General features: G+C 41.4%; 1 protein-coding gene across 3 annotated transcripts in view; it reads right to left on the bottom strand.

Moving 5' to 3' along the window:
- The window catches only part of ndst2a (N-deacetylase/N-sulfotransferase (heparan glucosaminyl) 2a), a 30,894-nt gene extending 16,615 nt beyond the window's left edge, over nt 1-14,279 (bottom strand). For all 3 annotated transcript variants that reach the window (XM_034080098.1, XM_071202767.1, XM_034080099.2), the window contains exon 1: nt 13,853-14,279. The gene's annotated coding sequence lies outside the window, so the exon portion shown is untranslated. The remainder of the gene's footprint in view (nt 1-13,852) is intronic.
- Between the last annotated feature and the right edge of the window lie 1,173 nt (nt 14,280-15,452).

Here is a 15,452-nt window from a genome sequence, read left to right as displayed (position 1 = left end):
CCTCTGCTGAATCCTCCCTGTGGGCCGGTTGGCGCTGCTGGGGGCTGGCCCTCCACGTCTCCAATGTTCGTTGTTGCGCATTACAGAGGATTCAGACATTGCACATTAAATATATAACTAAACACGCATTTTCTCCTCCTTATCTCTTTCATGACTTTTCATTTAATACATTTTAAACGCTGTAATCAATACTCCAAAAATACCTCACGGCTGGTATCATTTCCGGTAGTTCCGAATGTTGTCTCATGCTACCCACGTCTGTAAACCAACGTATTCAAATAAACTGTACCTTCATTTAATATTCAGCAATAATAATATCTCGACGTCTATAGTTGTGTGCAACACTCCGTGTCATATCGCTACTAAATTCACCTCTATAGGAAATTGTATATTAGCTAGGGATGCACGATAATTATCGGTCCGATATTAGGAATTATGACGTCATCCCGATAAACCGATAACAGTATTAATAGCCCCGATAATATACAATATTTTTTTTGGGTAAAAAAAAAGAAAAAAATACTGCGGTGTGGGTGGATTGGGATGAGGGGCGCTTGTTTTTCACTCGGCTCCTCCCGTTTTGCCAGTACTGTGGTGTTAGTGGTTTAGGAAGAGGGGAGTTCTTCACAAATCCAGCGCTCCCTAATACTTCGAACCTGATCAGTCACCTGAAAGATCGCCATCGCTACGATGGTGTGTTAAAAGCGTACGAAGACAATAATACAATACAGTGTGTGTGTGTGTGTGTGTGTGTCTGCGCGCGCGTTGGAGCTATGTGCAACTCAAGGCATATGCTCGAACCGGAGCAGCCTGGACGCTGCAATCATGTTGCTGAGTGTGCTCACTTCTCCTACAATGTCCCGCTGTCTGCTTCCTGCATAAAGTCAAGTGCTCGGCGCAGTTGTGTGGATAGAGCGCTCCTCTGTTTTCATTTAAACAGCTCCTTATATCCGTTAGCGCAGCTAGCTAGCACCAGATGCTACAACAACAATGCACTAAGGTCTCTCTCTTGCTCGCTCGGACCACACGTACACACACCCTCCCGGTCCTCCAGATGGCCAGTCGGTGCCTGCCGGTGAGCGTGGAAGTGTGGTCTGCCACAAGCGGGCGGCAGGAGCAGGGCTGTCAGCATCAGCTTGTAGATGGTATTTTAAACTCGATGCGCTTTGAAGCTACGGGGCGGCCGTGGAAAAAAAAGACACATGCGTTAATCGCGTTAAAATAATTAGTGGCGTAATTTTTATTTTTATTATCGGTTATCGGTCTTGAGAAGCAGGAAGTTATCGGTATCGGTTTCAAAAAACCAATATCGTGCATCCCTAATATTAGCCACATGCTAAATGCTAACCGGAGATGAAGGATTTTCAGAATAAAAGCTCAACAACTGGTTGTGCACAACAACTTCTGGTTTTTCAGTATAAAACAGCATTTAAACTGACGGTATGTTTATGGTACTTTATGCCATCAAAACATTGATTTTAATTTCTAACAGGTCCCATTCAAATCCCCCGTGTTCCGCCACCTGCTGCACCTTTTCATCCTCCATTGTCCATTGTGATACTGCACTTTACAGCTAGTTTGCACTGTTTCAATAAATGAAACAAATTCTCTCACCACATCTTTTGATTCATTTTGTCCAGCATTTGCAAGCTGGAGACTCTCTGTCAGAGCCATATATTGTATAATGATGCTTTCAGTTTTCAGTTGAATTAATTCAATCCAAGTCAATGGAACACTCACAAGATGTCACCAAAATCACACTGTCCCTTTAAAATCTTTCAGAAAATGATATAAGTGTATCGAATTATATCGAATTGTATCGTTGGCTGGATATCGTGATATATATCGTATCGTTGGCTGAATATCGTGTATCGTATCGTATCGTGAGATTAGTGTATCGCCACAGCCCTAACTGCCATCATATTCAATTTCAATAGAAGTTTATATAAACTTTAGAAGGTTTTCATGGTGATACAATTGTACATTATTTTTGGAGATGGCCAGGTAAATTGTCTGACTTCGCTAAATAACTGAATGGAACAAGAGCTCAAAGAAAACGGTTTTACAGACACATTCAGAAGTTTCTGGTTCACGCCGACATCTGCTTGCCATGTCAGAGGGTCAAGGCTGAAACTTCTCAGGGGGTATAGTCTACGTTCTGAACAATGTCTGTTATTTCTGTCCTTTTTGTACAGAAAAGGTGCGAATGACATGGTTTACTGAATACACACAGTGTCACTCATCACACAGCTGTCACAGGTTAATGTACAATTGTCGTTGTAAGTCTGCTGTTCTGTTCCATAGTCATCCTCCGAACAGTGGTGAATGATATGACATCATAACCAAATCAACGTACCCATCAGATTCAGTCCTTTGCTCCGGTCTACAGACCACATGTAAGACTTTATATCAACAAATTGACTTTCCTTCAATAAAAGAGAAGCCACTTCACTAAAGCCGGGAGCATCTGACCTGAATTCAACCTTGGCTGTGAAGGACAAAGACAAGCTGTCCTCCTGACAGGCTCAGCCCAGGTTGGACCGCAGCATGAACCGGATCCACAGCCTGTTCAGTAGGGTTGGGTACCGAGAACCGGTTCCGGTTCTGAACCGGTTCCAACATTTCGATTCCAACGGCATCATTTAGAAATGTGAATTTCGGTTCCGCTTTTCGATGCCTGAGGAAATGTTTTTCGCCGCTCTCCGTAGCCTACTGTATGACTGCAGCGGGGTGGGAAATGTAGCGTTGTACCTACACTTCCTACAGCGTAACCATGTTCGCCTAGGGCGCCAGATCTGTGGAGGCGCTGCGCTGACATCTCTGGGAGAAAAAAAAAATGTTTTGACCGTTGAGGCTCATCCTAATTTTTGGCCTTGTTTGTTTGTTTGTAGCCTTTATTTAACCAGGTGAAGCCCCTTGAGATCAAAAGATCTCTTCTTCAAGGTGACCTGCAGGACATTAGTTACACATGTAACATAAAAACAACAGAACAACAATAAGGACGACATACAACATAATGTACAGGGTACAGTTTACAAAACTCTATTTACATTGACAGGTACCATGAGTATCAAACAGCATGTCACCCAGCCGAGTTTCAAAGTGATGCAGGGGAACCAAAGTGCTCAGTTTTAAACAGGTTTGCAGACTGTTCCAATTTAGTGGAGCTGCACATCTAAAAGCTTTCTTCCATAAAACAGTCCTAGCACTTGGCACATTTAATAAAACAACATCATGAGATCTCAGGCAATACGTACTTTCAATTCGTCGAGAGATCAGAGAGCAGATATAAAAAGGTAGTTTACCCAACATGGCTTTATAAATGAACATGTACCAGTGACTGAGCCTCCGTACAGTTAGTGAAGGCAGACCTGCCTTGGTATACAGGGTACAGTGATGAGTAAGTGCTTTACAGTTAGTAACAAATCTCAGAGCACTGTGATACTCAGCATCTAACTTTTCCAGGCAATGGGCAGGTGCATTCATATAGACCAGATCCCCATAGTCCAGCACAGGCAAAAAGGTCACAGTGACGAGCCTTTTCCTGGCCTCAAGCGAGAAACAGGACTTGTTCCTGTAGAAGAAACCTAGCCTAACCCTGAGCTTTTTAAGCAGATTAGTGACCTGAAGTTTAAAAGTAAGACAATCATCAAGCCAGATACCAAGGTATTTGTAACAGGCAACAACTTCAAGTTTTGTTCCTTGCGTAGTTACAATATCAAAAACAGGCTCTGTTGTCTTTTTTGCTTTAGAAAAGAGCATTACCTTGGTTTGATCCACATTTAAAAGAAGCTTTAATTCAGAGAGCTGAGTCTGAATAATGTTAAAAACAGCCTGTAATTTAACAACAGCCTCTTTAATGGAGGGACCTGCACAGTACATCACAGTATCATCCGCATAAAAATGTAAAGTAGCTTCATCCACATTATCACCTACGCTGTTAATATATATGGAGAATAAAAGTGGTCCTAAAACAGAACCTTGTGGTACACCATTAGAAATGTTTAACCACTCAGAAGACAGCCCATCAAAGTGAACACATTGGGACCTTTCAGAGAGGTAGTTCACAAACCACCCACTGCAAGGCTGGATATGCCTATACTGAGTAGCCTCTGCTTTAAGATGCAATGATCAACGGTGTCAAACGCTTTGGAAAGGTCAATAAACAGAGCTGCACAACTCTGCTTATTATCTAAAATACTAGTAATGTCATTTACCACTTTCATTGTCGCAGTGATGGTTGCGTCAGAAGTTGAACAATGTTCAACTTCTGACGCCGGAGACGGACCGCTCTGCTACCCACAATTCAGTTCGGCGAAAAAGCGAGGCTACGTGACGTCACCCCATTGAAAGTGAATGGGCAGATTGGAGTTTTCGACGCTGTCGACGCTGTAGTGTAGACGGGCCGTGACAGTAAAAGGAGTAAAACTGAAAGGGTTTTCCAAACCACATTGTTCAGAGTCACGGATTGGGGTCTTCACAGAAGCAGAGTTAGTCACAGAATCAAACATAGAACCACAGGACACAAAATGCTCATTAAAGCAATGTAGCATAGTGGCCCTGTCCGATATAGAGCCATATGCTGTGGTAAGGCACGGAGGTAGCTCATTACGGATCTCACCGGTTGATATCGATTGTATTGCTTTCCAAAATTTCCTAGGATTATTTAGGTTTTCTGTGGTTACTGACAAACAGTACTTCGACTTTGTACTTTTGATATGTGAAGTGAAACTATTCCTTAGCTGCCTAAAACGCAGCCATTCTACCTCTGAGCCTGATTGCCTAGCCTTTGCCCAGGCCTTGTTTCTCTCATGAAGGAGACTAGACAGCTCAGCAGAAAACCAAGGATTGTCTCGTCCCTTCACTCTAAATGTACGCAGGGGTGCATGTCTATCAATGATCTCCATAAAACCAAGATAAAAATAAGACCATGCGGTTTCCACATCAGCACACAGATCGATTTTACCCCAATCAAAATCAAACCGATCATGAACAAAACCCTGCCCCACAAAATGTTTTTTGTCTCTCTTGATGATAATGCAAGGTTTAACCTTTTGGACCTTAGTGTCCCTAATTGTGGCTACAACACAGTGATCGCTCAGATCATTTGCAAATACTCCCACAGATGAATATTTATAGGGAGCATTTGTTAAAATGACATCAATGAGGGAGGATTTATTAGGGGACTTAATGTTAGGGCGAGTAGGACTGTCCACAATCTGAGTAACATTCAAAGAGATACAAAGGTTTTTAAAATCCTCTGACACTGCAGTTAACCAGTCCCAGTTAAAATCTCCAAGTAGCACTATGTCCTTGTAGTCTAGTTGTGATAAAAGATTTTCTAGTGAAGACCAGGAGTCTTTGACAGCTGAGGGGGGTCTGTAACAGCCCACCACCATGACCTGTTGACCATTTGCCACTTCTATATGGCTAAAAATTCAAATTGCTTACTGATCGATTTGGAAACTAATGTGGTTACACTGAACTTATTCTTAACATAAATGGCAACGCCACCACCTTTATTAGGCCGGTCGGTACGATACACATTAAAACCATTTAAGGCAATGTCAGAGCCAAAATAGATTTGTTTAGCCATGTTTCTGATAAAACAATGACGTCAGCGTCAGTCGAGAGTGTGATTAGAGCTTAAGAAGCAGTCCTGAAGAACCATCATCGCAGGAAAATAAAAAAGACAAACATATTTTGTCGAGCAGATTGACTGTGACAAGGCAACCGGTAATTGTTTGAGCAACACATCCGAACCTTTGCAGGGGATGCCCACTGCGGGTCTCAGAATGACTAGAGATCTTCTCATAGTCCAAAACAGTTAACAGGAGCAGCAGAATCCCGATATGGGCCATTTTCCAAGACCAGCACACAGCATCCGATGTTCCTGGAGCAAAATCAGCACAGCAGCAAAGGACAGGCGAAAACAGCAGCGTGGAAGCGCTCCGGTCCCTCCGTGGTATCCCCGGGGTGAAAGCAGGCCTCTGCAACAGCAGAACCAGGACAGGTGGAAAGCAGGCCCCAGCGGTGGTCAAATCTTCCTCCGCACAGCAGCACACGCCCGGTGGAAGCAGGCCAAGCCCGAAGCGTGGATCCACTCCGTCTCTCCGCGACGACTCCGGGGTAAAAACCTCTCCAGTACAGCCTCTACAGGTGGGAGCAGGCCTCCGTAGATCGCAGATCGCAGGCAGCAAACAGGTGTATGTGTTTCTCTCTCTCAGGTGTGCGTGTTTCTCTCTCTCAGGTGTGCGTGTTTCTCTCTCTCTCAGGCGTGCGTGTTTCTCTCTCTCTCAGGCGTGCGTGTTTCTCTCTCTCTCTCAGGTGTGCGTATTTCTCTCTCTCAGGTGTGAAACGCATTTGCGACCAACTGTCTGATAACTGACTGGCCTTGATGTAACAACATTCATAATTAAGTAAATGTAACACCCTTTTCATCCCAGTTACACTTTTCATTTGCCCTGTACGATGGGTGCTGTAAGTGATGAAAATGGGGGATGTTGGCTTATCTGGCAACCGCAGCTCACAGCCAAAGTGCGAGTGAGCGTGGGAGCGAGCGAGGGAGAAAAGGAGGGTACGCGCTGTTGTTATTAGCATCTGGTGCTAGCTGCTCTAACGGAAGAAGAAGATGTTTCTACAATGATGTGGAGGGAGAGTCCTCTCCAGTCAGGCTGAGGCTGATAACTACAGCTCAGTGAGGTAAAGGACTCTGAGTGTTTAGATAGTTCACTTTAGTCTAAGTTATCTCAGTGGGTCTCAAACGTTTTGATCACAATTTATGTAAACACATATTTCCAAGGCACTCCTTTATAATTATTGGGATAAAACAGGTTTGAAATCATTCCCAGGGTTCTTACACCTTTTGCAAAGTCAAATTCAAGCACTTTTCAAGCATTTTCAAGGTGCATTTTCCAGTTTTTCAAGCATCTTACAGCTGTTGTAAATTACATATTTATATACACATACTCAAATGATTATTTCCCTACCTCACATTAAATCAGATGTTCTTTATGCTATAAACAACCAAATGTGTGTTTCGTGATAGCATTCTACACGAGGATGCAAAATTAAAGTAAAGAAAACTAAGTTTAATATTTTAAAATTAGTGATCTGTACGTAGACTAGGCTTCACATATAACCTGGCTGAGCCAATATAAAACAATCAGCCAAATAACTTTTCAATACATTATTGATTAATTGTTGAGGTACTTTTAGGTTGGTAGTGAACGCAAGTCAGAGGTACATGGTGTACTTCTACTCCACTACAGTTCAGAGGTACATGGTGTACTCAGGGTATATGCAGGAATCCTGAAGTCAAATGTAATACCTTTTAAGACCTTTTTTAAGACCCTTTCCATACATTTTAAGACCTCATCGCAACTTCGAGTTCTAACCGGTTACATTGGCGACACACTTTACCTCACATTTACTATATTGATTGTAAGATAGCTCAACTAAACAGAGTGCAGACAGACTGCTGAAGCCTCCTCTCCACATGAACTGCAACCTCTCTGTGAAGGTCAGGGTTAATGCAGTATGCTGCTCTGTTGCTTCTGTGCTCCGGGCTCTTTCATTCCAGTAAAACTCCTCAGAAACCATCAGAAACCATTAGAAACCATTAGAAACCATTAGAAACCAGTATTTGACCAATAAACAAAACAATTGACAAAACTTTGAACTATGAAATATATTAAACTGTGGTGAGCTTCAGCGGGGTAATGCCATAGAGGAGCTCCCTCACAAATACCCACGGGTTAAATTGGGCTGGGGCTGTCCGGGGCTAAGCCCGGCACAGAGGACGATGCTCTGACGTCATCCCCCTCACACATTTGTCATATGTTTACAAAAAACGATATATATGTTAAGACTTTTCTCGTTCTTAATATAGACTATATTTAGGGTCGATATGTGTTGACCTTACTTTAAAAAAGCAGATCTCTGTGACCGGATATAGTTTGGCTTAGACCCCGGCCCCACGAGGACGCATACAGTAAAACGCATACGCAAACGCAAAAAAGTCTTCCGTTCAAGCGCATTCGATTCATTAACGCGTCCGTTCACACTAGACCGCTGGAAATGCTGGACACGCTGTAGTACATATGCCAGGCCTGTAAGTGCCGCTGCCGCCACAAAATACACCAACAGCAGCGAAGAAGACCCCGGAGCATGGTTGCCCTTCTGTTTATTCTCCGCGGTGGATGGCGTGTTCTCCTGCTGTATATCTCTCAGGTAGTCCCCCCCCACAGAGCGGAGCAAGGCAACGAAACTTAAAATAAGAAGCAGCATTTTATGGCACGCTATGCATGGGGCCACCTTGAGGGGTTTTCCCGACATGTTGTTTCAGTAAATTAAAGGGTGTCATGTTGTCGTTGCTGTGGACCTTCTTAATACCTTGGAAAATGCCGTTTAATACTTTTTAATAGCCTTAATTTTCGCTAAATTGATTTATCAACTTTTAATACTTTTTAAGACCCCGCGGACACCCTGGTACTTCTACTCCACTACAGTTCAGAGGTACATGGTGTACTTCTACTCCACCACAGTTCAGAGGTACATGGTGTACTTCTACTGCACTACATGTATTTAACACCGTTAGTTACTTCACAGATCTGGATGAATCAGTGTGAGAAAAAGTTTTTAGAGAGTACTTGTCCATGGACAAGTGAGTTTGGCAATTTACTTGTCCGAATACATTTTTCACTTGTCCAGAATGGACAAAAATTGGGGCCACTGGAATCTTCTTCTTTGTCATCGTATTTTACATTTTCCACGTTTTTTACGACACCGTTAACGTAAGTGAGCGGTAAGATTTTACCGCATCACACATAGGGTTGGATATCGCTTGGATTTTAACGATTCCGGTTATTTTCAGTTCTCGATTCCGGTTCTTTGAGAGGGTAAAAATAAGTCAAACTGGGAGAAAAATATATTTATGAAAACATTAAGTCAAATCTGTATTTCTATTTACAAATCACTTCATACTGTTTAATGTCTTACAGTTATTGAATACAATTATATAAAAATAATCTCTGCATTGTTTAGTTAGTTCCAAGTGGTGCAGTTTGAGAATGTACAATTGGCCCAGTGTCCTCTGATGTTACACTGCAGCCTGCCTGTGAGACAGAGTCCAACCACACATGTCCAACACATAGGCCATAACCTAATAATAATAATAATAATAATACATTATATTTATAGCCTTTAGGCCTAGCGCTTTTTTTTATAGCCTTTAGGCCTAGCGCTTTTCTACAACTCAAAGACATGTCCTGCAATACACATGCTGCAGCTGCTCACTGTTTGTAAAAGTTAATAAATAGTATTTTCATTTCAATAATGTACTTTCTTTACCCTGCTTCATAAACAATACTGACATCCCTGTGCTCCTCTGAGTCTGGGGGTCCGAGGATGTGAGGACAGCGCGAGGACAAAGACAGGGAGGCTGCTTCACTTCATAAAGGAAATGGCGTCAATATTAATAACACAGGAGCTAAAACGCTTAATAACCTTCATTACGTGTTAGAGAAAGAACATAAGAAAGTTTGACAAAGATGAGGCTGTTAACGGGCAGCGGATCCGCTGTGTGCAGAAAGAGAGAGAGAGAGACAGACGCTGAGCGGCACCGTGCAGCGATCAGCTGATACGGAGCATAGAGAGAGCTGCAGTCCGCGGGGCTCGGGGGCTCGGCCTCGCCTCCTGTCCTCACAACTCTTAGTAATCCCGGGACCGGACAATTGTTATTTGTTCCTACTCGGAACCGAGTTTTGCTTCCCAACCCTGCCACTGTGCTACACTTCCCACCCCGCTCCGCCCGCCCCCGTCTAACTGTACAGAAAGGGGCGAGATGCATTTCCTTAGGAATCGACAAGCAGAACCGAAACTAACATTTCTAAACGAACAATGGCGGACACATACAATTTGCGAATGAGTTCTGCCTTTTGCAAACTGAATGTATCAATAATTTGTCAAAAAACGTCACTTGTCCGCCGGACAAGTCAATTGACAGATCTACTTGTCCGATATTGTAAATAACACGTCCCGGACGGTGGGACGTCTACTTTTTCGCACACTGTCTGAATGATGTGAAATCTAATCAAGTGTTGAATCAGACTTTAGTTCCACCTGGAGTAAATCCACCAGCTACCCTGCAGTCTACAAAGTACTTCAGACTAGCTGCACCTTCACCAGCTACCCTGCAGTCTACAAAGTACTTCAGACTAGCTGCACCTTCACCAGCTACCCTGCAGTCTACAAAGTACTTCAGACTAGCTGCACCTTCACCAGCTTTGAGAACACTTTCATGATCAATCATTATAAAACATATCATATATATTATTCTGAAATGGACCAATCTGCACAATCACTACTTTTACTGTCTTTCACTATATTTTGATGAGAATACTTTTCTACTTTTACTCAAGTACAAGACCTGAGTACTTCTACTTTTACTCAAGTACAAGATCTGAGTACTTCTACTTTTACTAAGTACAAGATCTGAGTACTTCTACTTTTACTAAGTACAAGATCTGAGTACTTCTACTTTTACTAAGTACAAGATCTGAGTACTTCTACTTTTACTAAGTACAAGATCTGAGTACTTCTACTTTTACTAAGTACAAGATCTGAGTACTTCTACTTTTACTCAAGAACAAGATCTGAGTACTTCTACTTTTACTCAAGTACAAGATCTGAGTACTTCTACTTTTACTCAAGTACAATATCTGAGTACTTCTACTTTTACTCAAGTACAAGACCTGAGTACTTCTACTTTTACTCAAGTACACGATCTGAGTACTTCTACTTTTACTCAAGTACAAGACCTGAGTACTTCTACTTTTACTCAAGTACACGATCTGAGTACTTCTACTTTTACTCAAGTACACGATCTGAGTACTTCTACTTTTACTCAAGTACAAGACCTGAGTACTTCTACTTTTACTCAAGTACACGATCTGAGTACTTCTACTTTTACTCAAGTACAAGACCTGAGTACTTCTCCACCTCTGGTAGTGTATTAGCCTGAATTGTAGCTACAAAATCACAGAGCTGCATACAAATAGACTCACAATGGAAATAATATTTACAAATGTGTCCAATGATTTTAGGTAATGCTGACTACTCAAGACTCCTGACTTATACATCTTCAAAGGAAGACTGTGTTCATTCTACAATTACATGGCATTAAAGTAAAATGTAGTTTTACTTGTATAATACTTCAATTTTATATAAAAGACAGTTTGTTTTCATCTGTTTTCAAATAAACAAAGTATTGGCTTTCAGAATATTAAACTTGTTTCGGCAAATTCAGATGATAAATACAACTTTGAAGCTTCGGCATAATTACAAGCGGAGAACGGAGTAATGTAACGTCACAGCAAACATAGCAACAGCCGGTGTTTCTTGTGAGTGTTTCCCCGGTACACAAACGCAATAAACACAAACACACTCGCGAGCTTCCCCCAGACCAGTAATACAAACGAAAATGTGTCTTCGGGTCAATGCGACTGATTTCGATAGAGCAAGTCACATTTGGTTTAGGCACGAAACATACTACCAATAGAAATACATTGCTTTCAAAATCGCTCTGTGTCGAATCAATAGATTATATTTCATGACTATAACACGAAATGCCGTGAGTGCTTCGTCCTCTGAACACCACAGGATGGCGACTGTAACGCACATAACATAGGTACGCTCCTCTGAAATGATTGTCCCCTGCAATTATTATTATCCCTCAATCGAGTTCGCAATTCAGCTCGCTAACGTTAGCTTAACAAACGTAACATGCAACGTTAGCCTAACCTAAAATGCTCTACGGCGTACCTTTCATGTGGCTCGTCAGCGCAGACTCTCCCATCGTTATTTGTTGCAAACTTTGCAGGAGGCTACTCGTGGGCTTGACCCTCGTCTTAGCCATGGCTTGTATTTGTCTTCTGCTAGCCAACGCTCGTTGAAACTGCAACCTCCTGGCACACAGTCATCTATCTCTCTCATCAGAATGCCCAGGTCACGTAACCCAAACACTTGCAGGTCGCACGCATAGCGCGGGAAGGTGCAGCGGAGCTGTTTTATGTAGAAGCGAAGCAATTCTTTTCTTTTAATCTAAAAAGCGAACTATTCAGTCAGACAGCAATTTATTGTAAAAGTAAAGCATTTACATTTTCAAGCACTTAATCTCAATTTCAAGCACCTTTCCCAAAATGCAAGCACTTTCCCAACCTTGAAAACACCACGTCAAATTTCAAGCATTTTCAAGGATTTCAAGCACCCGTACGAACCCTGCATTCCAATGTATACTATAGGACAGTAAACCAGACATCGTTTTAAACTGGAGAGATAAAAAAATATGCATAAATAAAATAGTAAAATAAGATATGAATGAACAACAAAAATAAAATAAGTTACATGTATTTGTTATTGGCTATGGTAGGTTATTGGTTATGTTCACATACTTATTTAATTATTAAAATGTAAACCGATCTTTTTCATATGGGTGTTTAGAGTTGTACCCCCTAGATCAGGTCTCTAGTAATTATGCTTAAAGTGCACCAGATTGAAGCATTTTATTTTAAAATGTTCAAACATTTCTTCCCGGTATGCCTGAGAAGGCAGATATGCTTGTTTTTCTCAACAAGAACTGTTCTTTAAAAGTTGGACTGTTGCACTGTTGTAGCTTCAGTGGTTCTCAGGTTACAGTTACATACTCAGTGAATATAAACAGACTGATTAATGTGAATATTACTTTAAACTAACCTGTGTAAAAGTTTCTCGAATAAATGTAATTTTTTTGGTGGAAGAAGCATGTATCATTTTTTTACCCTGCCCCTCAAAGAATCGGAATTGAGAACCGTTAAGAACCGGAATCGAAAAGTAGAATCGGAATCGGAATCAGAATCGTGGAAATTCAAACGATACCCAACCCTACTGTTCAGTGAGGTTAAGAAACAGCAACCATGTAGAGCAATTGACGTTATCATGACTGAACACAAACGTTCTAGAAAACAGTGCAACACTTACAAATATCATTACAAGCACGTGACACTTGATCAAAGGTTAGGTAAACATGACAGAACCTGGCCAAGCACACAGAGTCCACTTCAGAATGTGACCATGTGGGTTCTAAATTCAGGAGTGGGTTTTGAGGTTTCTCACTCAAACATGACACCACTCACTGCTGTTCATTAAGAGTGATACGCACTGAGGGGGAACAGAGTGATGCGGTTATTGCACCGGTCATTATTCCTCACTAAACAGCAACAGAGATGTGAAGTGCAGATCAGAGCTAAAGTTACAGCATGTATGATCCGGATCGACAGGCAGGGTTCGTGTAAACAGTGTTACTGATCATCTGAAAGCCAAAACATCAGATTTACACCGATGACAACATGGTGCTCCACAACAAATAAAACACAGTTATTGACAACACAACATACTATATTTTACACCTCGATGTCAGCAGACAGTGTTGTGAAATGAAGAACTGAAAGGCAGCGGGAAAGAAATAAGGAGAAGTTCATCTCCACAGACAGCAGCTCGTCGAGCTAGAAACTAGCTTAGCTTTGCAAAGCAACAGTGTCACTAGACTGTCGCCAATGCTAGCACAACTATAGACAGCTTTCAGTCCAACCTACTTTAATGAACCAACCAGTGACCCGGGCCTTCGTCGTCTTCTATCCCCTCTGTAGTGCTAGTGTGTTGCCCAGTCGACAAGATAGCACAAACCCTCTCCCGTAAACACTGGATAACTGGGACCTGTAATAACAGCTAGCTGCCGAGGCTACGACAGCTATCTTCTCATTCCGCAGATATACAGTGTCAGAAATACGAAACCTGTCAGTGGTTTCGGACTCACCAATATTCTTTCTCAACAGACATCAATCCGAATAAAGGAACGAGGGATAGCGAGCTTCAATGTTTAGAGTCAAAAAGTGAACTTCAGCACATCGCTGCTCAGTACGCCATCTTGGATCTGCTGGATACTTGGACTCAACCAAATGTGGCATACAGGGGGAGGATTCCAAATGCAACCCCCCAAAGTGATGTATCTAAAGTTTGTTTTAACATACCAAGATCAGAAGAAAGACATGGTCCTCTCTGTCATCCGGGAGAGATTGGAGGATTTTCAGTGGTAATATTGACATCCTTCTTCTCTTACCGCATATTACTGATGGATAACCCCTGGAGCCAGTGTCCACAGTGCAGTGTTCCCAACGTACAGATGTGCTCTGCGTGATGTGTCCCTGAACATGTGAACCTGTGAGAGCAACTCATGTCTGAATGCATCAAATAAATGTTCAAAATCAATGTTTGAATTTAATATATATAGGTACATAATTGTTTCGGTACCACTTTACAAGAAGACTACCCTTATAAAGGATTCATAAAGTTTTATAATTAGGTTATGAATTAGGTTGTAAACACTTTATTAATCATTAACAACCATTTATAACAGTTTGCATACATTAACACAGGCTCACTATTTGGCAAGATGACTAAGCCTTATATTGGCTACTTAGCGAGAATCAACTCAGTGAACAACAGATACCAAGGATGCTGGCTGGTGAAGAAGACGAAGTAAGCTAAGTAGCCAATATAAGGCTTACAGATACATGTGGGCTCATTATTTGGCAAGCAACCGGTCACAGTTGCCCTGTTTATCTCATGTCTTATAAAAGCGTATTAATGATTTATAAAGTGTTCACAACCTAATTAATTACAAACTATTCGTAAACCCTTTATAAGGGTAGTCTTATTGTAAAGTGGTACCAAAAATAGATTGTGTTCAACAATTGTAATTTATGTATATTTTATAGAAATCAGTTGGTTTGATTGAACATTTCTTGATCAAATTGAAATGATGGGTTATTAAATTGAATGCCAATATCATGGAATGCCCTGAGAGGTGGGAGAAGTACTTAGATCTTGTACTTGTTCTTAATATAGTTCACCATCTGTGTACTTTTTTTTTTTAGATGTTTTGTTTTACATTTTATGTATGTACCATGACATCAAGTCAAATTCCTCGTATGTGTGTACCTGGCAGTACACCCGTTAATCAAGTAAAAGTAGAAAGTATTAGCATCAAAATATAGTGAAAGTAGCGACAGTAAAAGTAGTCGTTGTGCAGATTGGTCCATTTCAGAATAATATATATTAGAAGTATAGTATATAGAAGTACTTTGTAGACTGCAGGGTAGCTGGTGGATTTACTCCAGGTGGAACTAAAGTCTGATTCAACACTTGGTTATATTTCACATCATTCATCCACATCTGTGAAGTAACTAAAGGGATTAAATACATGTAGTGGAGTAGAAGTACACCGACATTTACTTCTGAATTGTATTGAGTATAAGGTAGCATACATTTGAAATACTCAAGTAAAGTACAAGCATTTTAATATTGTGTTTAAGTACAGTGCTTGAGTAAATGTACTTGGTTACTTCCCACCGCTG

Source organism: Pseudochaenichthys georgianus, unplaced genomic scaffold (genome assembly GCF_902827115.2).
Source record: "Pseudochaenichthys georgianus unplaced genomic scaffold, fPseGeo1.2 scaffold_877_arrow_ctg1, whole genome shotgun sequence".
NCBI classification, from domain to species: domain Eukaryota; kingdom Metazoa; phylum Chordata; class Actinopteri; order Perciformes; family Channichthyidae; genus Pseudochaenichthys; species Pseudochaenichthys georgianus.
The sequence above is the reverse complement of the archived record's forward strand: the minus strand, read 5'-3'. Positions and strand labels throughout refer to the sequence as shown.